Consider the following 26919-nt stretch of genomic DNA (forward strand, 5'->3'; position numbering starts at 1 on the left):
CTCATTTATTTTCACAGCACTGTGCACAGTGAAATCACATATATTACAAAACCCTAAATGTGTTGTGTCATCGCATTTACCCTTACCAAACCTGAGATCTGCTCAGGAAGCAATAGCAAACCTGCTATCTGGAAGGAACCTACAGCTTCCATAGGGAGTGGCAAAGAGTTTGAGAAACAAAAGCTGGTGTGTTGCTTGGAAAAGAGGGAGAAATGTAAAGGCAGGAAAACCATTAGACATAGGAGGAGTGTATCTGTACTCATTTCATAAAGATATGAATTAAGTACTGGAACTGACTATCTAAATTGATTGCATCTGGTGAGCATTAACTGAGTACACATTTCTGAACTGTTTGCTGCTTTTTTGATCCCACTGGGTAGTCAGCTTCTGATATTTCCACTGAACCGTGTTTAATCATGTTTAGCAATATTTTAGTGATAAGTGATAGCTCCACTTCCAGCCTTTGATGCATATGATTATATTACCTCCTTCTTCAGTGAATGCAAAAAATCCACTGGTGACTGGTACCATTGACGTCTGAGGAAGTCAGGGCTGTTATTGTTTCAGTGTTCAGCATGCTGCCGCTGCACTGCTTTGATCCGTGGCCTTACGTGGCTTTTTAAAGCGGAGGAGGGTGGAGGGAGAAGGGTTACTGGGCTTGTAAACATTTCTATTACATCAGATTAGTTTCCCTGCCATGTACAATCTGCTGGTGTGACTCAGACCCTCACATTTTATAAAGTCAGTTATGTCTACCGGGACTACAACCATTCTGAGAAATTCTAGATAAATGTGAATTAGTTTTATTCTTATCTTATTACACAATGTACAATTGTACAAAAAAATGCCCTTTTGTTGACTTTTAGTGCAGATGTGCAACCACTGGCAGATAATGAGAACAACATGTTCCCTGTCTCACCAGCTCCTTTATTCTTTGGCTGAGAGTCTTAACCCAGGTTTAGGACTAATCCGTGTTCATTCATAGTGTTCTCAGTTGCTTTCCACCCACCTCTCAACTTCTCTTTTTTCCACTGCAACTGCACCACAGTGACCTGAGGTAGAAGCCACTAAAAAGCTGGAGTCACTTTTCTCAGAGTAGATCATTCAACCACTTTTACCCTGGGAAATAGGGCAGGCTTTTTCTCAGTTATAAATTCTGGGCAAGACAAATTTTTTTTCACCCTTGATTTGGTTTAGGGCACTGCCAGTAGCATGGGAAAAGTGGTAGTCATTTACCAGCACAAATATTAATATCTTGTATGAGATAATCTGGGGCACCACGTGTAACATTTTCCCTGCAGAACTTTCTGGGCAGGATTTTCAAACACTCCACTTCATGACAGTCCAAGTTTGCAATTGCTTTGTTATTTCCCACAGATTTTATTGCCAAATGTTTCCACAGTTGTCTGCTATTCAAGTAATGTCTTACTAGAGTGGTGGTAATTTTCGTCGTGTTACAGAATGAGCAGTGTGCACGGGTTGTTTGCAGAGATCTTTAGCAATGGCTGTGATTTCTTCAGCACTAGGGCAAACCAAAGAGTGTTTTTCTTTTTGGACTACTTACCTGCCTGCCTCACAAAGGCACATCACCATTTCTAACTTTTCTGGCAACAAAAAATAGGACCAGTTCACTGTCCCCAGCAGAGGAAAAAACTGCACCACATCCTTGAAGAAAACATGATGATGATTTGGAGGGAGGCCCCAGATACTGCCCCAGGGTCCTGCAATGCATCTATGCAGCTCTGCGGCACAGAGAGTCAAAACCAATGTTTTTGGAAAGTGCAGGGTGGGACTCACAGACAAATAAAGACAGTGAGTGAGAAAAAAGATATGAGCTAAACACACTCTATTTGTGGAAAAGCATTTTCTTATTACCCAACCTGTATTTGACAGGGTTTTTACAGGAACAACAGCCTTCCCCAGGGCAGGTAAATGTGACTGTGGCAGCAGTTAGCATTCCCTGGGGCCTTCCTGCATCTAGGATACAATTAGATACATTTGTCTGCAAATGCTTTAAATATTTCAGCTGGTATGCCATTAAGGAATAAGAAAGGGTTTCATGTGAAGAGCAACTCAGAGCACTGCAAGGCAGCCAATATCACAGACGAGGCATAAGAATGATTTGGGATAGATAATGGTTGTGAGTAATGTTATAAATGATCTCATAGACTTTTTTTCTTATGTGAAGTAAATGACCTTCCTTCTCCCACTTAGGGAGCTGTGGCCATTACAGTGTGAAAAATGCTTCTCTCAGTCAGGACCACTCAGTACATTTTTACTGAGGTCCATTGGATTATTTTAATGATGTCTGCTCATTTTCACTTTCTTGTGATCTTGCCAAGACGCAGCAGTGACGGCAAGGAAGGAGGGCTCTCTCACAAGGGTGCAGGAGGTTTCACACATCTGGGTCTTCTTTGGTATCTGAAACATCATTATGCACCTTTGCCTTTTCAACTCCAGATTCAGTGCTAGTGCTCTTATCAACAGCAGCAGGAAGATTTACTCATATTACAGCTAAATTTATAAGTGTCAATGAGAACCACAGCACAACATGATGAGACACTACAATCCTGAAGCAGCAAACAAAATATCTGTCTTTCAGAGATCTCATGAGCAATAATATGAACACCACAGGCATGTGAGGATGCAGACAGTGGCAGTTTTCTGTGAGCAGGAGGCTAGAGAAAAGGGTGTGTGACCCACAGCACCAAAGTGATGCTACCAAGGGGGTTATCAGTGGTCATGGCACAGTGTAGGCAGCTGACTCAGGCTTTCTCCTTGCCTTTCCAGGCCATGTCTTGCAGGTGCCACATCTTTCACCCCTGACACTGCACACATAATCACAAAGCTGTAACATGAAAGTTCTAATATGGGACATGCCTAGAGGAAGGGCTGCCCCAAGATCCCGTCTTTGCTCCTTTTCTGTATTAAGGTCATGACAAAAAAGCTCCCTTTGGAAAAGAATCCCACTCTGGACCCACTGAAAATCTTTCCTCCTTACTTGGTAAAATTTTCCTCCTTTCTATCTCTATGCCATGTGAAAGTGATGTGAACAGAAAAAAATTGTACCTTCATTATGCTTTTGCTGTCAGAAGATACTTGAGCAGGAGATCTTAGGAAAGGAAGCCTTCTGCCCTGGTCAGGTTTTATTATTCTGGATGTCTAGTAATGGGTGAATAGCATGCAAAAACCTTACATACTTGTTATAAATTTAAGCATAACAATACAATACAATACATAATTTGTAATCATGTACTCAAAATTGTTAGACATCATAGCTAAAAGCTCAACTGAGACATATTTAGGAAGAGCAAAACCCCCACAAAATATTTCTGTGATATAAATTATTCAAACCGTTATTAATCTCACCCATTCTACTAGTCAAAGCCTATCTGAAGGATTCCTGCATGGAATAAGATTCAGCACACATGGCAACAATTGTGTGACTTCTTTTGATTCCTAAATTGCTATATTTACCACAAAAACTTTGTTTCAATCAGAGTCCCCTTGCAAATGTGTTTCAACTTAAAATGTCAGCTAAAACACTCAGTGAAAACCTGAAGCCCTGCCTCCTTTTTTCATTCTGAATTTGTTCTGGCAAAACTCTCAAGTCAAGCAGAGGCACCACCACTGCGGACAAAAGCTTCACAGTTTGACTCAACAAACTTGTCATCTTAACACAAAGAAATGGATAAAGATGCAAACAAGCCATTGTCCTGACATGTCACGTAGCTTTTAGGCAGAGCACTTTGTTCAGCCTTTAAGAGGGCCACCAGACCAACACTGGCAGTGATCAATGCTGCTGAGTTTAAAACTTTAGTTGTGGCAGCCCCGCAGTGATTCTCATATCGCTCTGCCATAAGCAGCTGTGGTGGCCAGACAGGAGCAGATGAAAACCCAGGTCAAGCTTGCAAGCTCTGATACATTTCTGGGGCTCACACCAATGCTGTAGTCTCCTGCCCTGCCCCATCTCATGGCATGGTGGGAGCACACTTAGGTACATCCACCCCAAGCACTGCAAACCTGCCAGCGATAATCCCACATGCCATTCCTGTTTTATAGCCTTTGTGCCAGAACATAACAATTGCTTCCCAAGGCTTTCTCTCCTTTCTGTAGATAAGGTCTGACAGCACTAGAATATGGGCTGTTTGCTGGTGCCTGGTGAGGGTGGCTCTGGTGCCAGACTATGAGATGTAATTAAGACACGGGCAGGTGACTCCCATATGGTGCAGGCTGACCGGTTGTGTGCAGAAACCTCATGCTAGACTAGTAAATTATCACGTCATATTTCCAGAAAGAGTAGATGGTGTGTTCATGCCATATTAGAGTACACTCTGTGCTACATTTAACAGAATATTTCTTTCAAGTTTACAAGTGTTTTTCAGAACCCAAAAATATCTCATGTAGCTCATTTACATTATTCTCAACACCATTGAATATTGGTCCCTAAAATTTACAGACATTCAGGGTGAAAGATTGCCTGGATGTGAGAGAGATGCCATTGTGAAATGAAATGTTCATGTTGGGAGTTGAAAAAGAAAATGATTTAGTAGACTATTGATTTTATAAGGAGAGGGGGAATTACAATTGGTGATTGGAGTTAGTCCAGCTAGAGATGAGCCAAAGCAAATTACAAGATTCATGCACTTATGTTAGTTTCCCCTACTTAGATAATTACTTCTCTGTCATTGTAGAAAACCTTACAAATGCAAATGCAATGTGTCTATGAGATAGGGAAGGGTTTTTATCCTCCATCATGCTCACAACAGAGGCCCAGAACATTCAGGCAATACCCACAGGGTTTGTTGAGGTTCCTCTTGAAGGCCACCACCATGGTCCAAGCCATTAGGGCATCCCAGCTGCCATCAGATCAGGGATATTGTTGACCATACAACCCACATCAAAGGGTCATTCTCGCACTACTTCCACAGCTGACGTGTTTATATCCTCTGATCCCAATCTGCGGAAGTACAGAACTCATTAGGTGTCCAAATCCCTGCAGGCTTTCAGCTTCCCACTGGCCATGGTGTTTTGGTAGACTGATATGAGTGAGCAGAAAGGGAACTTTTGGAAAAGGGCATATCATCACCCATGTTGTGATCAAATACAGAGAGCCCCAGGCAGACTGCTCTCCCCTACACCAGGAGCTCTGAAAATTTCTAGAGGCCCTTTCCACCAAGCTCAGACCAGTCAAGCTCAGGGCACCTACCATGACCCTCACTTCTTTTTGCACAGAGGAGATGGAAGGCAGTGTATGAACTAAGAGTTTGCCCAAGGCCCAAAATCAAAATAATAAGCAGATGTAGAGTGCAAAACTATTTTGCAATTGTCAAAAGCAAAAACTTCAGTTCTCCAATGCAAGAAAATGATAATGATCCACTGCAGAGAGGTTACTGCCATGGGGTAAATCAAAATAAGTCTGCATTTAATAGCTTCGCACCATTAATAACTAGAAATACTTCTAAAATTTTACAAAAGTTCCAGACTTCCTCACTAGGGAATCCACAGATAATAGAGGTATTTTCATATCACTTTTTTTTTTTAATTTGGGCCAGCTCAGATAAAGCACAGACCTCACACCGAAAGACTGGTCACTCTCTATTATGACAGCTATCTGGAATGCTCTTTGACTAAATGTGCCCAGACCCTCACTGGTTTATGACTGGAATTGGCCACTGCAGAAGAACAGAAAGCATAAAATTGTAATGTGACCAGATACTTTAAAATAAGTAAGAAATGTGGTCTGCCCTTTCAGCACTTACTTGGGGTCTGAAGAAGTTAAATAAATAAAGAATGAGAGCCACTAGCCCTTTCTGACTTACTACATTAGGTGTCAAATCCAGATTATGAGCTATCCATCCATCTTCTTGGTAAAGTGGATTTGTTTCCATCATCTATAAAAGAACAGAGAGAGGACAGTTTACCCTACCATACCACAAAAAAAAAAAAAACCAAAAAACCAAGAAAACCTAAAAACAAAAAAACAAAACAAAAAACAAAACAAAAACAAACAAAAAACCCCAAACCACGCGAACACCCAAAGGGGTAGAAAAGTCCACACAATATCCTGGTTTCATACCTGGAGATGCTAGCTGAAGTGCACACTGCTTTGGCAACTGGGCACCTGTGCAATGAAAAAAATTGGCCTTGATTTTACCAGCATGACCACTGTTTGTTAGATTGTGATACATGCATTGGATAGATGCTGAATATGGCCCAGAAGAAAAGCACAGAGTAAGATGCTGAAATTCAGGTCTCTAAATGCATCTCTCAATCTCATCTGGCTGTCCTCATCACTGCAATATCCCCTAATCCAGATGCCTATGCACAAAGCAACCTCCATTTAAAACAAAACTAAGTGAACATTTTCTTATCACCCACGGGGCTTTGTAACACATAGCATTGTTTTTCTTCCAAGCATAACAAAGGTCTGTGGCAGGATTTATCGGTGCACCAACAGCAGTCTTTATTCAGTGCAGGTGAGAGAACAAAGCGGTGCCTCCCTGCCTGCCCTCGAGGACCTTACACAGTGCCTACACAAACATTAGCAATATGTGTAGCTGTTGCACTGTGCACTTTCAGGGTGGAAGTGTCAACCTGATCTCCTGAAAGGGTATTTTTCATTATGCCTCATGACATAATAGTCTTGTAGCATCTTTAATTTAAAATAAAAGCTCCTGCAGAGGATTGCTCTCACAGTCTTCCCGACCTGAAGAACTCAAGCGGGGAGATGCCATGCAGACAGCTATACCTTAGAGGATTCCACTCATGGCTCTTTCATTGTTTGTTTGACGGTAATGCAAAAAAGGTGCAATCGAGATCAGCATCAGTTGTGCTGTGTGTCACCCAAATACACAGAGAGATGTAGATGCAGGTCTGAAAATCTGTAGGCATATTTAACTAGCTGCTTTTGATCTGTGTAGCACTGTGAGGCAATAGGAGCTCTCACTAGACAGATGAGCAGAGGCTGAAGGAGCCAGAGGTCAGGTCTGTACAGTGTCATTCGCAGGCACATGAACTACTATTAAACAACGTGGTGTCAAAGAAAAAACATCTGATTCATCAAATCGTAGACCTGCCCATGCACTGTTTCCATTTTGAGAGTGATTTTAAATTAATTTTGGTGCAGGAACCCCAAAAATATACATTTGCACCTTCCTTCACACAGAAGAGATGCCTGACCTAATTTACAGCGGGGACACACAGGCAACACTGTCAGCACAGGTATGGGGAAGAATCCCAGCAGGGGGAAAAACAGTCGCTGAAGGTGAGGTGGAGATCCCTGATTTGGCATTGACACCAGCACTGGGATGTCTGCAAAGCTTAGCCTCAGGAGCACCAGGTCAGGGCACCCCCACTACTGCTAGGGAATATATGTCCATTCACAGCTGTGTCCACAAGAGGATCAGGGAGGAGAGATGGAGAATTAGAGCATTCTGAGAGAGGAAATTAGCTGCAAAGGAATGCTGTTTTTAGGTACTGTCTGCTATTGCTTTTCCTCCTTTTATTCTATTTCCCTGACATGAATAATTTAGAAAATTAATAGATTAAAAATTAATACGTGCCATTGTAGAATGTGCATGAAGGCACATTGCAAGAGATTATCCTTTCCCCATTCACACTGCGGGCCCAAAACTGACTTTAGCTACCCCACTGGACTCAAACATTTTGATTTCTTCTTTGTGCATTTTGGATCCAATAGCTCAAGGGAAACTGAACAAAGCTAGGAAATGGAATTACCAGCCTAAAAACAAGACAGAACATGACTGTGACATTTCTACACTAAAACTGGAAAATAAAAGCACAGAGAAAAGAAGGACTGACTGAAAGGTACATGAAGAATTCCCCCTTGAGAACTTCTTTCTGTGTCTTTCGGGATTGATTTAGTTAAGGAGGGGACTGTGGATACCTTATAATGCCTGCTGTTTCAACTGAAAGCTATTCTAAGCAAACAAAATCTTAAAAATACACAAAATCTTAAAAATACACAAAGCAAAGCCATAAGCCCAAGAGAGATGGCTTTGAAGTAGTACATTCGATCATCCTGTATCTGGTACAAAAGTTTCTATTCAGCTCAGTTTACAACAGTTTAAACAATGTATTTTTAACAGGGAAAGAAAAGAAAAATAAGGTATTTCATTGTAAGTCACGTGGTTAATGACCATTTGCACAGAATTGCTGTGCACTCACCAGGGAGGCAAGTTTTGTGATCCAGCCTTTGGGCTTGAGACAAGTTCCAGTTTTAGTAGAATCCCTTCAATGCTTGTTTTTTCCAGGATAAACTCAGTGAATACCTGTCAGTGCTCTATCTGTATTTACACCATTAAGATTCACGTCGCTACATTTTCCAAGCTGCTACTGTGTGTGAACTTTCATGAGAACTTTCTCTATTATCTGCCTGATGTGGATGTGGAATATTTTGGTCAGGGTGAGGCTAAAGTCTGATACAGTGCACTCAAAATTTTCCACAGTACAGGCTGGCTTTTCTCTGGCATGGGTTGATCAAACTTTTGTTTCAAACCTTTGCAAACTCCTTGTGATCTGTTCACCTTGGGTTCACTGTCTGCTTTTATCTGTTCTCTCCCCTATTCTCATTCTTTACCCCTTCTCCCACTTGTCTTTTATTTCCACTTGCATTGCAGCTTTTCAACTGAAGATACAGCCCTACAGAGGAACCCCCCAAGACCTAAACCCAAGACACAATTCACACAAGAAGTGTACAGTTAGTCTCATATTTGCTGCCATCCCATTATTTTCTGTCCCTAAACACAGCATCTGATTTCTGCCTGGATCCAGAGCTAGATGAAGACACTTGAGCAACTGAGGCCACCCTACTCTCCTCTTCTTTAAGCCTTGCTTTGTGTTCCCTCTCCTCCCCTGCCACAAGCACTGAGCATCAAGGCTGGAGAGACAGAGGGGCAGGTGTGTCCACATCCACACATCCACAGAGAGGGGAAGGCCGCCCTCCTACAGCAAGGGACAGCTTTTCTCTGCATTTCTCTATCACAAGTCTCCCCCTGGGTGGCCTTTAAGGGCCTGGGCTCCACAGTGCTGAGAGGTTGGAGCTCTGCAGCCATGTTGCATGGAGCAAGAAACTGGGACCTCTCCCCTCTACAGCATATTCTGAAAAACAGGGATGCTGGAAACATGCCCTTGTATTCAGGGCTCCCAAAACACTTGGTACCCTCATCGTTAACCTTGAGTAGACAAGATTCCCATGGGAGCTGTCATAGTCACTACCACCACCAGGATCCTGACAGCACCAGAAGATAGAAGGGCTGCAGCATATTTACCTCCCCCTGGCACTTGTCTTCTTACGGGTATCAAGAAAAATCTCCAGCCTACTCATTGTTAAGGTTATTTTTCTGGCTGTCTATACATCCAGCAGAAACCAGCTGCTAGCTTTGCAGTGTCTGGCATGCTCAGGTCACAGTTTTGCTGGCACTTTAATCATTTTATTAATAATTATTATGGTTGATTTACATTGTCTCACTCCACAGTGTACACGTTGGCCTTGCAGAGCAATTGTTTGATAGCCTCGTCCCTCAACACAGCTGCTTTTTCCGTGGTGTTCCTGATCTACATGTAATTCATGGCTCAGCTGGGATTTCTGTAGCATAAATAGCATTACACCATTATGAAATGACAACAGATGCCAGAGCTGTTATCTGTCAAAGTGGAGCCCGAGAGTGCAACTTCTACCAGACTAGCAGCAATTAGGTTTGCAAGTGTAACCAGATCCTATTGTTAATCCCAATTCTGTTTGGGCATCTGTAACAACTGGTTATGTTTTAAGACCACGATGGCTTCCAAGTAAGAAATCACAGCATTCTCATTATGTGCTGAGTGTTCATCACATCAGATCCATTTCTCAGCATTTAATGTTAATTACTAGCTTGGGTTTGTATTAGCTGAGAGCTAAATGATGTAGTACTGCAGAAAACTATTAAGATCTGCGTCACATAGGCAAACATGACCATCCACTTCCAGAATGTGAAATGAATAATGAGTGGGTATAAAGGAGTTCTCAGAAACCCCAGCTGAATGCATTCAAGAGTAGTGCTTCCTCTTTAATGGGCTCTCTGCCAGAATGACACATCACTCTGCCTCACTGAAGTCATTTATAAACAGTCCTTCACAACACTCTTTTCTCTCCTGTGTGTGCTGCTTCTCCTCACGGGGATAGCTGCAGAGGGAGGATGCACCTGACAGTAAAATGCTGCACCGTTCAGAATAGTAAAACTCCTGGAGAAAGCAAGAGCCTATCTCTCTCCAGGACCAAGCCTCAAGGAAAAGGGAATGCAGAGTGATGTGAAAAGCAGAGGTAAACAGCAGAAGTTGGCTACCGACCAAATTCCCAATTCTTTGAGGCCGACTTGGGTTTTCCACTCGAAAGCACTGCCTTGGTTTCAGACTGTAATGCAATATCTGAAAGCATCCAGTGTAGCTCCCTGCATTCCTGGAGAAAGCCAGGCCGGAGCTGGAGGCTGAAGTAAAGGTCTGTGAGGTTTATACAGTATTCCCCCCCGAGGGACGGCACTGAGGTGTATCAAAGAGAGTGTTTAAAGGGAGGGAAAGGAGCTTCTTAAAATCTCTGTGTACCTTCCCCTCCCTTCCTCTTTCTGCCCAAGCACGCTCCCATGCAATGAGTCACTGGTGCTTGTCACAGACTTGGGATCCCCACTGCACTATTCAGTACACAAGAGCACAGTCCTTGCTTACAACACAAACATGAAAGATCCAGAGACACAACAAAACACAGGACAGTTTCAGCCAGTCTGCAGGTCCAGCAAACTAAAGACAAGATTTTGGCCCGCAGTGTTCTTATGAGAGTCTTTCTGAAAACAGGGTCTGGAAGAAAGGGAGAAAGCATTGCACATGTTTAATCAGGAGCTCCACCCAAGCCCGAGGAGAAAATAGAAGAGGTGCTTGCTTGTGGCTGATGAAGGTGGAAGTCAGCCTCCTGACAGTGAATGAAGGTTTATGGGCAGGGTGGGAATAGGCTCTAACAGGGCTTGCAAGTGGAGAGAAATTATTTCTGCCTGATATCACAAAGAGATGAGAGCCAGCACAGGGATGTGATCACCACAGAGAGAAAGGAGCCAGCAAAGAAAAAGTGATGATTGAGTAGTCTAAGCAATGGGTGAAGGAAATGACCACTGCAGCAAAGTTCCTGATGCAATAAAAATGTTAAGATGCTGGATGCTGAGACGCTATGAAGCCAGCCAGCCAGGAAACATTATATGTAGATGAAATATGAACAAGAAATCTTTGAGGCATAAACTTGGCATGTTTAAGAGAAAATACTAATAACTTAGGTTGGAAGACTGAAAGAAAGTACTTCCACTAATATCTGAAAATCCTTACGTCAGAAGGCCTGTGACATCTTTCTCAAGGAAGAAGAGTCAGCTTTTCTTTTGGGTAACTTGCCCATCAATTACCTGCTTCAACACAGTGATTCCTTCGTCCACTGCCAGCCATTTATGTGACTATTTATACATTATATTGTTTATACTTGACCATATGGATGTTCTGTACTTGCAGTCTAGATGTGAAACTACAGACTCAAATCGAAAGCACAGACAGCACTGTATCATGAAGAAATGTTCCTAAACAGACAAATTTCTAAGCAAAATCCTTTAGCAGGACTTTAAAGACTGCCCTGCCTTTAACCAGCTCCACGTTATGAGATACAGCACTGAATCTAAGATACAGCGGATCTGCCAGCAGAGTAAAAGTGCTGGGAGTTACAAGGGAAGCTGTTCAGTTGCTGGCTTTATGCAGACAAACTATGTGCACATCCTTCCTTACTAGAGTTTCTTGGTTTAGAGGGCCTTCCCTTTTGTCCCTTTGAAATGCAGTACTTCTGACTAGATGCGCTAGAGCCTCTGTCACTTCAAAACCATTGTTGGGAATTTCCACAATTGCAGCCTTCTCCTACAGTTGGAGGAAAGGATGGCTTCTGACAATGAACTTTACATACATGCAGACAAGGAGTGCATTGTGTGGCTTACCACTTGCCTTTGTTTCCCTGTTTTGCAGAATTTGCTTCTCTCATCAACCTGCCTAGGGCTGCCAGGGACTAATGTTGCCAGTGTGGTGTTGGATATGTCAGTCAAATGCTGAGCTTTGAACAGAGAATATCTTCCTTTACAATTAAAATGAGCTGCTATCTGGGGAAAGGTAAGGCTGTCAGCTCCAAGGAAACGTAACTTGTCCGGTAATCTCCTCCCTGTTTCAAGACTTCATGACCTCCATGAAAAGATACTACAAATTTTGTTAGTATAGCTCTTTCAGTAATTCAGCTAAATCCTATTGAACTGATTGAGCTACTTAATTTCATCTTTAACAACAGACTTAGAACCTGAACACTCCTGTAAATTGAAAACAAATGTAGGTTAAATACCCAGCAGGGATTTTTCTACCCACCCCAAAAGCAACTTAGCACTTTCCCTCCTCCTAGTAGCACGAACAACTTCTTACTAGGAAAAAACTTACTAGGAACACAGATGAGCTTGCAGCAAATGCAACAGCATAAAACAAAAATGCAACAGCAGTGGAAGATAAAGAGGAAAACATATAGAGTAAGAAAACTTAGTTCACTACTTCACAAAAATCTCCAGTTCCATGATTTTCTCACTATCAATGGCTTCCAAGTTTCAGGATACCTGGGAAAGATAAGGGACAGAGGTATTCACAAATACCCGGTTTTGCCTGTTTCCCAAGGACCTGTCCGGAGTCAGTGGAGAAAGGAAGGCAGCTCCAGAAGACAATTCATGGGACCTTAAGAGACTTCATATCTGGAATGTCCTTGAAGCCCTTTCCCTCCAGCACAGCAGTGGACAAGTGACACTGGCTTGAGGTAGTTTATCAGTCCCTCTCTTGATATGGTAAAGGTAGGAGAGGACCAGAGGGAGAAAATGCAGCTCCTCTCACTGGGCTGAGGGACAGAGTAGGTCTGCCCACTGGACTGGATGATTTATCTTCGCAGGCTACACTCCTCAAGGTGCCTCCTGTGGCAACATAACCAGACACAAACTTCAGTCTGGAGGAAACAGGCTTCTGAAGAACAGCACCTTTCTTGTGAAGAAGGGATGATTTCCCACACACAAGTGAAGTGCTCAGATTTCCTGGCACGAGACAGCATTGTACGAGAGTGGCTCTGCTCTCTGCTGCGTGGTGTTGCTGGAGAGCTGGCAGGAGCCCCAGCAGTGGCTGAGCCAACAGGCTCAGGTCTTTCAGAGCTGTCCTGTACCCTGTAGGTCAGCTCAGATAGCAGGGTTGTATGTGAAAAGGAGCACAGCCTTGGGCCACAGGCTTAGCTAGTGCTCCAAAAGGAAAGAGAAAAGAAGGGGAAAGCCGCTCCAGAAGAGAAAGTTGATAACAAAGTTCATAATTAGGAGAAAGGATGTCAAATGTTTCAAGGCTCTTTGACTGTAAGTCACCAACCTGGAACACTTCAAGAAGAGTGAGTGTGGGTGTTCAGCAGAGACAGATGCCCGCAATTAGTAATTATCCACGCTTAAAAGAAAACTTAAAAGTTTGCTGCCTTACAGATTTCACTGGCAGGGTTACTTGTCAAAGGAAGTGCATATGCATAGTACTAATGTTAGCAAGGAGTGGGATTTACAAATGACATTTATCTCCAGCATTCAAAGAATAATAGCTGAGGAAGTGAAGGGCTAAGGAGTGCTTGTTTGGCTATTTCATTACTCTGCTATTGTCAAAAACTGGCATAGTTGTCTCTACAGCTCTTGCATTCTGGACTGTGACAAATCAGTCAAAGGACCAAAATTTTCCTATAGAGAGAGGGAGCTATATATAAATGTGTGTGTGAGTGTATTCCAACACATACTGAAAACATTTTCCATGATTCTCCCTGAATCATTATAGTGATCTCTTTTAGTTTGGCCAAAAATATGAATATTGTGTCATCAAATATGACCCAGAGGTAGTACTATCAGAGATATTGGATTCTTACCAGCAGCCATAAACAAACAAAAACAAACAAACAAACCAGAAAACCCCAACAAACAAACAAGATTATAAGAGCATTTACACTGCAAGAAATGCTGGTTGATGAGCTGAGGTATTAGCAGACTGCTAAGAATATTCCTGGACATTTCTGGCCCCTGAAGGAGCTTCTTTTAGGGTTTGTACTTTATTAAAGAAAAACTCCAGCCCCTGGTCACAATGCCACAGCAAAGCAATCTCGCTCAGTTCTGCTCCTCTGACCTACTTAGTTGGGTTTGGGCTGCTATTTTCATGCAAAGTATTTGAAATCAGCCTCATCATTACAGCAAAGAGCATTATCTCTCGCTGTTTTCCATCTAGCCCCAAGAATAACTCTGATGTCAGCGGGAAGCTCTCTCTCTGGCAGCCGTCTCCTTGCTGCCAGCTTGTCAGAGAAAAGGTCAGCTGGCTTTGCTAGCTCCTCGGACAGACCCGCTGTGTGGGGTCCTCTGCTCACACCCAACTGCCCCAAGCAAAGCAGCCCTGGAGGAAGACAGCTCCTGCTCTGCGCTTCTAAGATCCCATTCAGTTGCCTGTCCTCGTTTACACCAGCCAGGTGCAGTTCTCAAAAACACACGCTGTAGCAGGGGCTGTGCTAGTGCCTCCCGGTTCAGCCGACCCTCCTCCACAGCAAATATCCCATGCTGGAGCCCCAGGATGGGGGAGAACATCCCCATCCTCATGTCAGGGCTTTCCCAGCAAACAGCTGGCATGTGGTTTCCACATCTGTCCTCCTGCAGGACTGATGAGGAGAGAGGGGCAGAAGGCAAAAAGCTGGGACTGAAGTGGTGACTGGTGGCCTTTAGGCACACAGAGTGAGCCCAGGCTCATATTGGCCTCAGCAGTGAGAGCTGGGATATTTTGTCCATTTCAATAAATTTATCCTCCAACTGCAACACAGCCTGGAGTTCCTTACATGAAATCATTCTTCCAGCAAGGATATAAGAAATTACAGGGTGAACAAGAATAACCCCCCAGGAGTCCAGGCCTGAACACACAGTCCTAGCAAACCTCATTCATATCACTAACCACAATGGCCATTTTGCCTGAGGAAAGACAGAGCTAGGACTTCAGAGTTTGGCCCAAATCCTAGACTATATAAATAGATTTCTATGAATCAAAGCTCCATTATGTAAGACATAAAAATAAAAGAACAAATGAGAGGAAAAATAAGCTGAACTTCAGAGTCTGCAGTGAAGCATCATCTTAAGAGTCTGGGCACTGAGTCAAGACACAGATCTTTTTCTTTTATTTTTTCCCCAGTTTGCCTGCTTTGCTTTAAAAGTGACTCATCCACTCGCTCCTCCTTTCACCATCACTTCCCATGTTGTTTCAAACATGCCTGTACATTTTAAAGCTCAACGGGACCATCCAAATTGCCTGATTATCGACTGCACATCTACATTTGCATTTCCAAATCAGAGGGGAGAAAGGGATGTGCCCAAATGAAAAATGCCTCAAACACGTCGCCAAGGTTAGAAGAACCGTGGTGCGAGGCATGCTGCAGTTTACAATGAATTGAAATGTGACTAAAGGCAGCATGTGACAGCCTTCTATATTTAGCAGTGGCTTTTGCTTTTACACTCTTTGAGATACCCTGTCAGAAAAGCATCTATGTTTGTGCATCTCAGCAGAAGAATGAGCCCCTGAAGGTGTAGGAAATCTCCAACAATGGCTTTGTATACATTCCAGTTGTCGCTGGGGCATTTGTTTATACACATCGCAAGTTCGGCTCCCTCCCCACCTCTGGCACATTCTCATCCGCTCTTTGCTTTGACCAGGGAGTATTTTTAGCTGATATAGAACAGTGATTTCACCATTGGATCTCCTTGTCACACCTTTTCCACGAGCCTTTAAAAGAGAAGGCTTGAGAGCAAAACACGCTGCCTGTTGTAGAAGTGCTGTAGTTATCATTCCGGTAAGAGATGAGATACATATTCCATTTGCATTTTCCTTAATTTATGTTACTTGCATAGCCAAAGGAGTGAGGAGTCTGTGTTTGGTACAAGGCAAATCTACATTGAACACAGCTTGGTCTGAAGGTTTTCTCTTGTTCAGAGAGATTCCACTAGTCATATGTGCACCCTCTCAGCAGAAAAATTAAAACAAACCAAGCCAACTATATATATACTTTTTTAAAAAATCACCCTGAGCTGTTGTTCTTTTGAGGGAGGGAAATTCTTTTTTTTCTTCTTTTATTGCAGCTTTTATCTACTGTTTGGTAAATAAAAGCATTTCTTATGTGCACTTCTATTAGGTGCATCCCCTTAGGTTTATAAATAGTTACGGAAAATGATACTTTTTTCACAGTCCCCTTTCTAGTCTGTTTAAAGCCTTGCCTGACTGCTTTTAAAGAGGGCTTAGCGACATTTAGATAACATGGTGATGTGTGCATATAAGAACAGCACTAATAGTCTAGCTGGGATAAGCATTAGAGCATTCCCACTATTCCAGATTTCCATAAATAACATAAATTAACCTCCCAGCTATTTATATGCAGTACCAGTTACAATGGCCTTTTATTTCATTCCTTTTTTCTCATCATTTGCTAAATCAATATTCAGCCAACATTCTGGGGATGGCATCCATTTTTTTTGCAACGGGCTGCACAAGCACAATGGATGTTGCATAAGTTTAATGGGAAACAGTCACCAAAATGTCACTGCAGGCCATTGCTGCTCCTTATAGGCCTCTCCACTGGGAGATTTGCAAAACAAAAGTGAGGCTTGTTTTACAAGAAGCTCCACATATTGTCATCCCCAACCAGGATGACAGTCTGCCACTGAATTCATGGCAGCTGTGAGACTATGCAACAGTAAAAACATTTCTTTACATAGGCCAGGAAAGGGATAAAACTCCCATCCTGCAGACCTTGCTGAGATTCTTGGTCCACAGCCCAGCTCTAGACCTATACTCTATGTTTCCAGGGTTTGGACATAGTATTTTTTGTGCTACCATAGCAACTGATGCTCACATATCTTCTAGCAGATGGCAGTTGAAGGAAGGAGGCCTGAAAATGTCTTTGTAGCAATAATTGCATCCCTTGGACATTTTAAAATGACTCTGTCTTCCAGGCTGCTCTTCATGATGTCTCAGGCATCACTGGTTGGCATGTGGCTTCACGAAGTAAAGACAGGGCAAACTGGGAGCTGCCTTATCAGTACCAAAGCCAGCTGTACTGAAAAAAAATCAGTGGAAACTCTTCAAAAAGCATTAAACAAGTAGATACATGGAAAAAATGTGATAGAGAAGAATCATGAAGGATAGTGTGCAGGGAAGCTTTGTCTCACAAATCTTGCAGAATTTCCTAAAGGAGTTCACAAACATGTAGATGTAGTTCATTTGGTTGATAAAGTAGGAACAGATTTACAACAAGGTTTAACAATATCCCTTACCAAGGGCTCATAAAGATGCTATACTAGGGGGAAAGTTCTCCATGAATTAAAGGTAAAAGAAACAAAGAGGAGGAATAAACCTGGAAGTCCTGTGGAGATCTGTTCTGCTGGTGTCATTAAGCATGTCCACTAACCACCAAAAAAAGGCAATGGAGAGTAAGCTAATGAGGTTTATTGATGATACTAAGCCACTGAAGCTGTAAAAATGAATGATGACTGTGCAGAATCACAATTCAGTGCTATGGTACAAAGCAACAGGGCAATAAAATGTCAGACAAAATTTGGTGTCCGTGAACACAAGATCTATGCATATAAGGAAAAGCAGCCCTAACTTCAGAGATAAGTGAGGGGTTTGGAGCTGTGTGTTAACCCTCAGAAAAGTAATCCTGGTGTTACAACAGCCTTTTCTACAAACATGTTAGCTCAGGGTCTAGCAGCACCAAAGGAGCAAATGGTATCTCTGGAACTATTAGGAAAGAAACAGAACCCAAAATCCTTGTTATTCCTCTATTTTGAAGCATCTATGGAGTTCCAATCCTTCACCTATGAAAAAATTGACAAAAGACAATGAAAATTTGGGGGGGGGGAATAAAAAAGGATGCAATTACAAAAAGGACATCCACACACCACCAATGGTTAAAAGTATGAAAGAAATATTCAAGAAGCAAGTAAACAACCTAGGAGCCTTCCACCTAGAGAGATCAGTAGGGAGATGAAAGGTACCCTTGAATGGCATGAACAAGTTGGATAGGGAATGATTATTCACTCTTTCTGTACAATGGGAAGTACATCTTGAACCTGTGAGGTGGTAGCTGCAAAACAAAGGTGGCAATTTTTCACAGCACTAAGGATCCACTATGGAATTAATTTCCACAGGATACTGTAACTGCTAAAAGTCTGCATGGGCTCCAAAAAGCAAAGTAATAGAAAAAGACCATTCTGAGCTATTCTGCATAAAGATGCCACCTTCAGCTCAGGAAGTTTCTGGGTTAGAGATTGCTAGCAAATGGGAATATACCTGTATCACTGGCACCGCAAAACCATTTTCCTGTACACCATCAGAGACAAGGTACTGAGTTAGCTGGGGCTTTGGTCTGGGTGGTCACAGTCCCCTCAAACTGTATTATCTGAGCTGTAGGAACTGATCTCAGGCTGTGCTAAACATGACCCAGCCTAGCACTTTTGACTGAAAGCCAATCTCCATCAGAGTTTGCTTCAGATCTACCATAAATTTATAAGAGCACACATAGTTATGGCACTACTGCATCCTGCCTTGGCACCATGAGCTCTCTTACTTCAAACAAAAAGGGGCAACTCACAGAAAGCATGAAAGGAAACAGAATATTTTGTATTAGGCTTCTTCAAGCCCCCTGGACCGTATTCTTTTTCTATGCTTTGTTTTCATCCTTATTTTACTTGAAATGTCGTAGAGAAAATGAAGATCCACTGATCCAATAACCTCCCTCATCCATCAGCTCTTTTTCAGGAGGAAATTACCGCCATTTGGTCTGAGCTTTTCCCATGGAATAAGGAGGGGTGAGACTCTGAAGACTGGACTCGCCCTAAGTTGTACCTCACTCAAATACAAGTCACATCACAATCACTGTCACTGCTTAGAGAATTAAAAATTACAAGGCTAATAAGAATGAGAATCTGCTCCTTATGTACCAAGTCCCTCTTTAAGAGTCCTATTTGGTTCATCTTACTATGGCTGCTGTCCCATTAAAGCCTTAAAGAGAACTCATAAATATAAAAATACCCAAGAGCGTGGCAGAGAATCCTGCCCTGAATAATTGCACTGAAATATTCTAAGAGGAACTTAATTTCCTTCTCGACAGTCTCAGTAATACTTTGAAGAGAGAAGAATGAAAGTGAGGATATGCATTACATTCTGTAGAGGTACAAAAAGAAACCTCTTCTCAGTGAATACGTCAGGGGAATATGTCTAAAAGGGCATATCTGTGAAAATATGACCTCTGATTTTACCAAGGTCAGCAAAACCTACTGTGATTCGCTTTGTAAGTGTCGGTCACACAAGTTAAAGCTGCCTCAAGGCAACTTTAACTTCTCTACCCAAATTCAACAAGACATGATGTTTTTGAAAGGTTTGCAAAATCCTCCTCTGTATGCAGGAGCAAGATTATCTGGTCCAACATTTGTTTATGATTATTTATGGATCCAAACCAAGCCAGTTCTTTACTATAAATTCATATGGACTGGCAGATCCAAAAGCCATTAAGAGCTGTTATTCTAACATGGAACAGGCTTTTTAATTTGAGTTTCTTGGCACATACTGTTCATGGGTGGGTGCTGTTTTTCTCTTAGCCTCAGAGGCAAGAAGACCCTCACATCACACAGGCCTACAGTGCCATTTGTTGAGAAAATCTGTTTATAACTCTGGGTTGCACCATTTGCTGAATATTTCTTGAGTTAAAGCTGAGAAGAAGAGAAGATTTCACTCTGCCTTGAATGCCTTTATATGGCTGCTCAGAGGCTGTCACTGCACCTCATAATCACTGTTTTTGGAGACAGAAATGGGCATCTGGGGTCACACCATTACCCATTCCTTCAAACATTCCTGGTTACTAGTGTCAGAAAAATGAGCTCCCAACACCCTCTGCACTTGCGCTCACATGGGATTTCATTATTGTGCTAGGAATAGGAGGATTTCCATAGAAGGTTAAAGCAATTTTTTGTCCTGCATGAAACTGGCCAATTCTAGATGTTTCGGAAAAAGGTGCCAGGATCTTATTAAGCAGCTGTATTGGAGTAGCGCGATATTCAAAGCAGTTTTCGATTTACCTGCACTAGGAAGAGAAAGTAGTTTATCATCTGTGATGTATTTATCTCCTTAATTTTTCCAGATATCTTACACAGGCTAACAATACATATTCTTTTATTTATGTAAATGTCTAAATGCCTAACAGTCCCTTTACTTTCCTCATGTCTTGTAGCATGAACATGATAGATTGTTGCGAAAGTATTTACCTTTTACTGGAAACAGTTATCTTTCAGTTTCACTTCATTTTTATCTCAGGCAGTGCTATATGCATTGTTTGTGTGCCATGCCATAGGGTGTTCTGTTCCCTTCTATTCATCTGCTGTCTAACAAGACCAAGCCCTTTTAGTCAAATTTCCATCGAGAAGTCTTCCACCACTTTAGTTGTTTTATCACCAGATTTCTGTATCCTTTCTACAAGGACTGGTCCACCTCTCAATGAGCATACCTTACATGACAGATTTATAATGCTTTTGCAGATGTAAATGATATCACTTTGCTCATTTTTAATTGTCTGAAGCATACTGCTTGTTTTCTGGTAGCTATGGTATATGTGGTGTCTTGATATTCCCCTTTACAAAAATATTCACAAATCATTCTGGTTTGGTTTTTGTTGGGTTGTTCTTTTTTTTTTTTTCCAGTTTGGTTAGAGCTGTACATCACTCGGTGACCTGAACACTTAGCCCAGCCTCTCCTTCATGAGGGGCCACCAAGCTCTGGTGGGGCACCCTTGACAGAGCTGCAGTCAGACAGGATCACTGCTGCCAGGAGGTGATGCTTCACTTCATCCTCACAACACCTCTACATTCCTGTCATGCAGCTGCACTTATTCCCATCCCATTGCAGAGTTCCAGTGTTTCCTGGAACTCTCACTGAACTGAACCAACTCCTGAAATGAGAGGGAAATGAACACCAGAAGCATAGGGCATATTCTGATGGATCAGCTTCACAGTCAGCCTGAAAAACAATGTCAGAAAGAGGGTGAGTCCTGGTTGGCAGCAGCAGCAAGAGCAGGAGGAAGGAGAGAGAAGAGGAATGAGATGGCATGTGTCAGCAGCACCAAGCCAACACAGGACCCCAAAGGAGAAGATAGGAAGATGTTTTCGATGAATCTGTTTCAAAATACATGTATCCAAAGACAGAAATACTGTTTAAACTACCTGACTGCTAAAAGTTAAGGGAGTGCGGAAGAAAAGTTCACCTTTCCATACAGCTGCCAGGCAAGCATCCCAGCAGTGCCAAGCCTCCAAAAGAGTTACACCACTGTTGCCAGCAGCCATCACGCTCTATCTTCTCAGCCCTCTTTACTGCTCTTCACTGCCCTCTCCTGAGTCATAAGCCCGTGGCAGGTTGTGTACATCTGTGGCTGCAGTGGTTTCCCCTCCTTTCCAGAGTGACATATTTCAAACACTTACTCTAGGTAATGTGCTGGGGGCTTCTCCTTGTTAGCACTTAGCCACACTGAGAATTGCCAGCCAACTTCTGCCCTGCACTTCCCAGCCATCAAACACGACACCCCTGGTCCTGTAAGTAGTTCCTTTATGAGCTTTTCATCAGGGACTTTGTCAAAGGTTTCCTGAAAGTGCAGGTACTCAGGATCACTGTAGAACAATCCCAGCCATGCCTCTAAGGAGTCCATGGAGCTGTAAGGTTTTATTTTTGCTTTAAACTTCTGCTTTCTCCTGTGAGTTTCCTTTCTATTCAGATGCAGAAATGATGCAAAACTTCACAGGAGGGAAAAGGTGCACAGCAAAAAAAGATGAGATAGGGAGTATGATTATGCAGGAATCCTGTACAACTTGAATTGTAGGAAAGTCATTTTGTCTCCTGCACTGGAATGTCTCCTGCTGATGGGTGCAACCCTTTCCCAGTGACTGTGAAAATCTTGATAAGGAAAGTGATGAGACACTTAGTGCAGCTAGTGCTCTAAGACTTGGGTTTGCCCTCCCACGCATATTGGGTGGGCAGGCAAACCACAGAATGTCATCTGTGAAGTCAGAAAGCATTGGGTACATTTAATTACTACATTAGCACTTGCTAACTCTTTGAATGCCAAGAACTGGTTGTGAAGGGTTTGGGGTTGTTGTTTGCACTTTGGTTTTACCTCAGCATAACTATCGGGGTAGGAGCTCACACATCTGAGAGCTCCAGTCAGGCCATTAATAGCCACTTACTGCAATAAACAGGTCAGGAAATAATTGTGGCAAAGCAGAGAGCTGAGTGGCTTTGGTTTATCCTAGTACTTGTCATTGTTTCTTATTCTGTATTTTCTCACTCACAAGGTTTTCTTTTCAGCAGTTTTCTATTTCCGATGATCTTACTTGATCTGAAGAAAAACAAAACAATGTAAATAAAGGATCTTTTCAGTTAAACAAGGTATTTCAGCCCTTGGGAGTGAGGCACCACAGAAATCCCTTCTGAAAATCTGCGCTGACCATTTTAACAGGACGTGTGTGTTGCTCACTGCACAGACCACTTATCAGCAACAGCCTGACTGACAACTGGTCACAGCCTCATGATGCATCCCATGGCCTAGTCACTCCCTTTACCAGATATCCAAAGGAGCAGGCCAATCCACTGACAAGAGTAGCCATCTGCTACCACCCCATTTCCCATGAGGGCACAGCCCTTGCACAGCCATGGCATGGCATTGGAGCAGAGAGGGATCTCAACATCTCAAGGAGACATGAAATATTCTCGTCACCCCAAATTATCTGATTCACCCCAGTACCCAGATGCTCACCCAGTGAAGAAGCTGTTCCAGTTCTTGCTGTATGAGTTCTCTGGGCAAGCCCTGCTGGCTTGCAAAGCCCCTTCCCCTGGGACACACACTCAGCACCTCCAGGACCTTGTCAGAGACATACACAACTGGAGGCATTGCACAGCACATCTTTGTCTGACACGACGGTAAACCACATGGCCTAATGACCCAAAAAGTTGGGTGCTGTTTCTTCACACAAGAAAGGGAAATTATAGTTGTACTTGGCAGTCTTCCTGAGAACAAAAACCAAGGCATGCAGCTGTTCTGGTGTGATCTATATAAATATTTGGATAGACAAATACTTGCATCAAAAGGAGCTTTCTGACAGATTTAGGATCTTTCAGTTATTTTTCAATTCTTGGGATATCTGAAATGAGTCAGTCATCACAAAGTCACTGTTGCTTAATGCTGGGGTATCAGTGGCAAAAACCACCCCACTGAGAGCTCCTGTTAGTCAGCATTTCCTTCCTGATCCCACAACAGGAACCGAGGTATGTATGTACCAGGGCTGAGATTTGCCTTCCCTTTGCACATTTGTCTCCTGCTCACCAGGGAAGGCGAGAACTTTCCCGCCACTCCTAGTGTGCTGCACCCCTGCCATCTGCCCCGAGGCCATGGAAATGTCCTGACACTGGGCGTCTTCTTAAAACACGCTCAGGCTTGCAGGATCCATATTGTCTTGCCTAACTCTGCTCCAAATGTTGTTGAATCAGAGGCTAAAGGATTGCAGTGCTTGTTGTTCAAAGCAGGATTAAAATACTGCACAAATTTGGGAGTTGGTTTTGGGTTTTTTTGTTTTTTCCTTTCTTTTTCGCAGCAGATCCCCCTTTACCCAACTATTAACTTTGAGGTCATTTTCGTTCTCTTTTTATTTCCCCTTTAACTTCTGCCATGCATATCCTTGTCAGGCACAAACTCATGCATTGGGACAACACAGCTTTACTCCGCACGGAGTTATTAAGCCTAATGTAAACACACTGTTGTTTTCATTTAGCTTATAGGTGAGATGCTAAGCAGGTTTTGATCAGTGTGAATACACTTTTTCACTGAACCTGGGTTAGATTTTTGTACATGGATATCCCTTACAGGCCTTCACTCAGGCTTCTACACAAACAGTAAGGTAAATGGGTAAAACCACATCCTAAATCAGCCCAGAGAGATTTGCACTGACGCAACTGAGCTCATGGAGGTTTGGGTGTGCACAAACTCCTGAATTGCTAGCAACCAACTTTCTGCAGAGTTGAGAGCTGTATTCATATATATCCTTTTCTAGACAGAGTGACAGTGGTTGCCCCAGAGAGCACTTTGTGGATACCAGTGTCTGCCCACACAACTTGTGAACTCATGTTTTACTGAGTTCAGCTGGCTTGCTAGCTGTTATGAGCTCTGAGCCACAAGAACACTGAGATCAACAGGACCAAGGGCTGTAGGCTCTGACCAAAGAGTGCATGCCCCAGGCAGGGAAAGCATGCAAAGGTGAGGGTGCATCAGTTGCTGTGGTGATTCGCCCCAAACAGGCCCAGAGACACTTCAGAGACAAAGTCAGAGAAGTGGGTATTTGCTTTATTTGGTGCACCTGGTGTGGGGAGTTCACAAACACACACTGGTACCTCCAAAGGCACAGTGTTATAGGTAAAATTCATGAATATCCATCACATTTCCCAGGATAGGAGTGGTAATACAAATAATTTCTCGGAAGTCATTAATATCATTAGCATGTGCACCACACATGCTCTGTATGTCCCAGTGGTCTTTGGAGACCCCCAAAGACCCCTCCAGGATGAAAGTCCCAAAAGTCTTCATCACAATGCACTTTTCACCTTTCTCTCTGGAGCATGCATAGTCCTTCATGAGATGATTCAGTGGTTTCTGTGCTGGCTTCAAACAGATTCTTGTCCCTCTTATCTTGATAAGATTAAGGGAATCCTGTTTTTCTAGGTTTTAGAATTCACATATTCTGTCTCTCAATAGTTAACTTTAGTTACCTATTGACCACTCCTTTCTCAGTGGGCAGGTTCACCCACCACGTGGTGCAGTCAGCTGCGCTAACCGTGTCACCTCTGCACCTCTGTCGTGCCTGACTCACCCACCCCACATCCATACATTATCATCCAGGACATTTTCACAGTAGGAGCTCTTTTCTACACAGTGTCAGAGTAAAAAGAGGAAGAGGAACATAAAAATACAGAAAGTCCATGCTTTTTCAGCAGTGACCTCATCAAATAGACCATTCAAAAAACTCCTGTCCCAAATAGCCATGGAACTCTTCGATAACTTTCTGTTCCGTGAAAGTTCTCAAGCACTGTCAGCCTGGAAAATGGCTTAGTCTTTACCTGGCTCAACCTTCTGGAGCACCATCTGTGACACTATGTGGGTGTGCCAGACTCTCTGCCGTGGAGCCACTAGCCTACAGAGACAACAAACAAACACCAGCCCTTTGGAGGAAGTGGGTCTAAACCCCAGAGTGTGAGACTTGACACTACCAACAAGGTGCTCTCACTCGTGCTGATTGGAGTGATGTTACCTGGGGCTCCAGATGCCATCTGTGTCACCTGAGGTTGCTGAGAGAAAAGGGCAGATAATAAAAACAAAAGCCACAAAATGCACATAGCAGATGTTTTTCCTTGCAAATGACACTGAAGTGTTCAGGAAAATGGGTGAGTGCCTGCTTATTATCTAATACATTCAGATATTTTATTATCACTTGTATGATTCTTTCAGGGTATCAAGCTCTTAGAAGGATTTTAGTTAAATCATTCCATGAATGGGAATAATCAAGCTTGTCATTTCTTTACTAAAGCTTTTCCCAGCTTACTAGAAACTAGTTCCAGGACAGTATTGCTTTGTCTTCCTTTTGCATTTAACTTTCCTGTCACTCTAGTTTTACCACTGTGGGTCTGAAATTCATTCACGTAGAAGCTCACTGTGGACTGGTGGTTGTATTATGTCCCTTTATTTTATTATTTAATCTTCTTTTCATCTTGCTCATGTCCAATATCTACGGCTGCATACATTCAGCGTGGTTATGAAATATCAGATCACTCTCTCTTCTTCCCAAGATGGGAAAGAGAAAGGAAAGGAAAGATTTCATCTCAATCCCCTGGTATCCTGCTCTGAGTGTTATTCACTGTGCTAATAACTGTATCAGCATGTTTATAAGCTGATATGCTTTTAATTGTTTCAGTCACTCTCTCATACACATGAAGTAAGCACTCTAATGGGTTCTGTACCTTTCATCCTTTATTTTATTGTTAATGGTATCTCCAGTAATATAAAATGACGGATGAGTGCAGTCTGAGAAAAGCAGAAAAATCAATACACATCCAGACTCCCTAAGAGAGAGGTGAGGAGCTGGGGCTGCCAGGCACTGCAATCCCTCTTGGGCCAGACGACAAGAGCGAGGCAGTGAGCGAGGAAAGGCACACCAGCAAAACATCTCCTGTGGAAACAAGCAGTGCCATGGGCACCCTGCACATGCATCCTGCCCCACCATTACACCTCCTGTTTGTAAAGAAAGGGGCTCCGGCCACACCTGATGCACAGACACACATGCAGCATGGCTGTGAGCACAGCACTCTTGCTGCAGCTGGGGTGACCCACAATTCAGGCAGCACACATGCGTGGAGTTACCCTGCACAAAGTGATAGGGTTGCCTTCTTTCCGGGCTCTCCCTGAGGTAAGATCCAAGGGGTCTTGAGGAATGTGAGAAGCAATGGCAAGCTTTTTCCTCAAACTCAGAAACAGATGCGTCCATGCGGGCAGGGGCCATGCCCAGAATCAGGTGTGGGCAGACTCACGTGTGCTTGAAAAACTATGCCCCAAAACATGTTTGAGGGTGTTTGAGGGTGTCAAGCAGAACAGTGAAATGGCTTTCTATAGCTTGTGAGGAACACCTGAAAGTCCTCTGCATGGCTAGAGGAGAGTGTCACACACATTCCGCAGGAACACAATATCCCTGCGTGTCACATTCA

At 43.0% G+C, this 26919-nt stretch overlaps 1 long non-coding RNA gene across 1 annotated transcript; it reads right to left on the reverse strand.

Moving 5' to 3' along the window:
• Positions 1-434: 434 nt before the first annotated feature.
• On the reverse strand, positions 435-12896 carry LOC146440014 (uncharacterized). Its single transcript, XR_014851009.1, has 4 exons — positions 12705-12896; positions 5823-5894; positions 4798-4960; positions 435-2421 (listed from the first exon to the last, which is right to left on the reverse strand). It is a non-coding gene; the product is annotated as an uncharacterized LOC146440014 (long non-coding RNA).
• Positions 12897-26919: the final 14023 nt, after the last annotated feature.

The sequence above is a fragment of the Lichenostomus cassidix genome, chromosome 3 (genome assembly GCF_008360975.1).
Source record: "Lichenostomus cassidix isolate B80296 chromosome 3, HeHo_3.0, whole genome shotgun sequence".
NCBI classification, from domain to species: Eukaryota; Metazoa; Chordata; class Aves; order Passeriformes; family Meliphagidae; genus Lichenostomus; species Lichenostomus cassidix.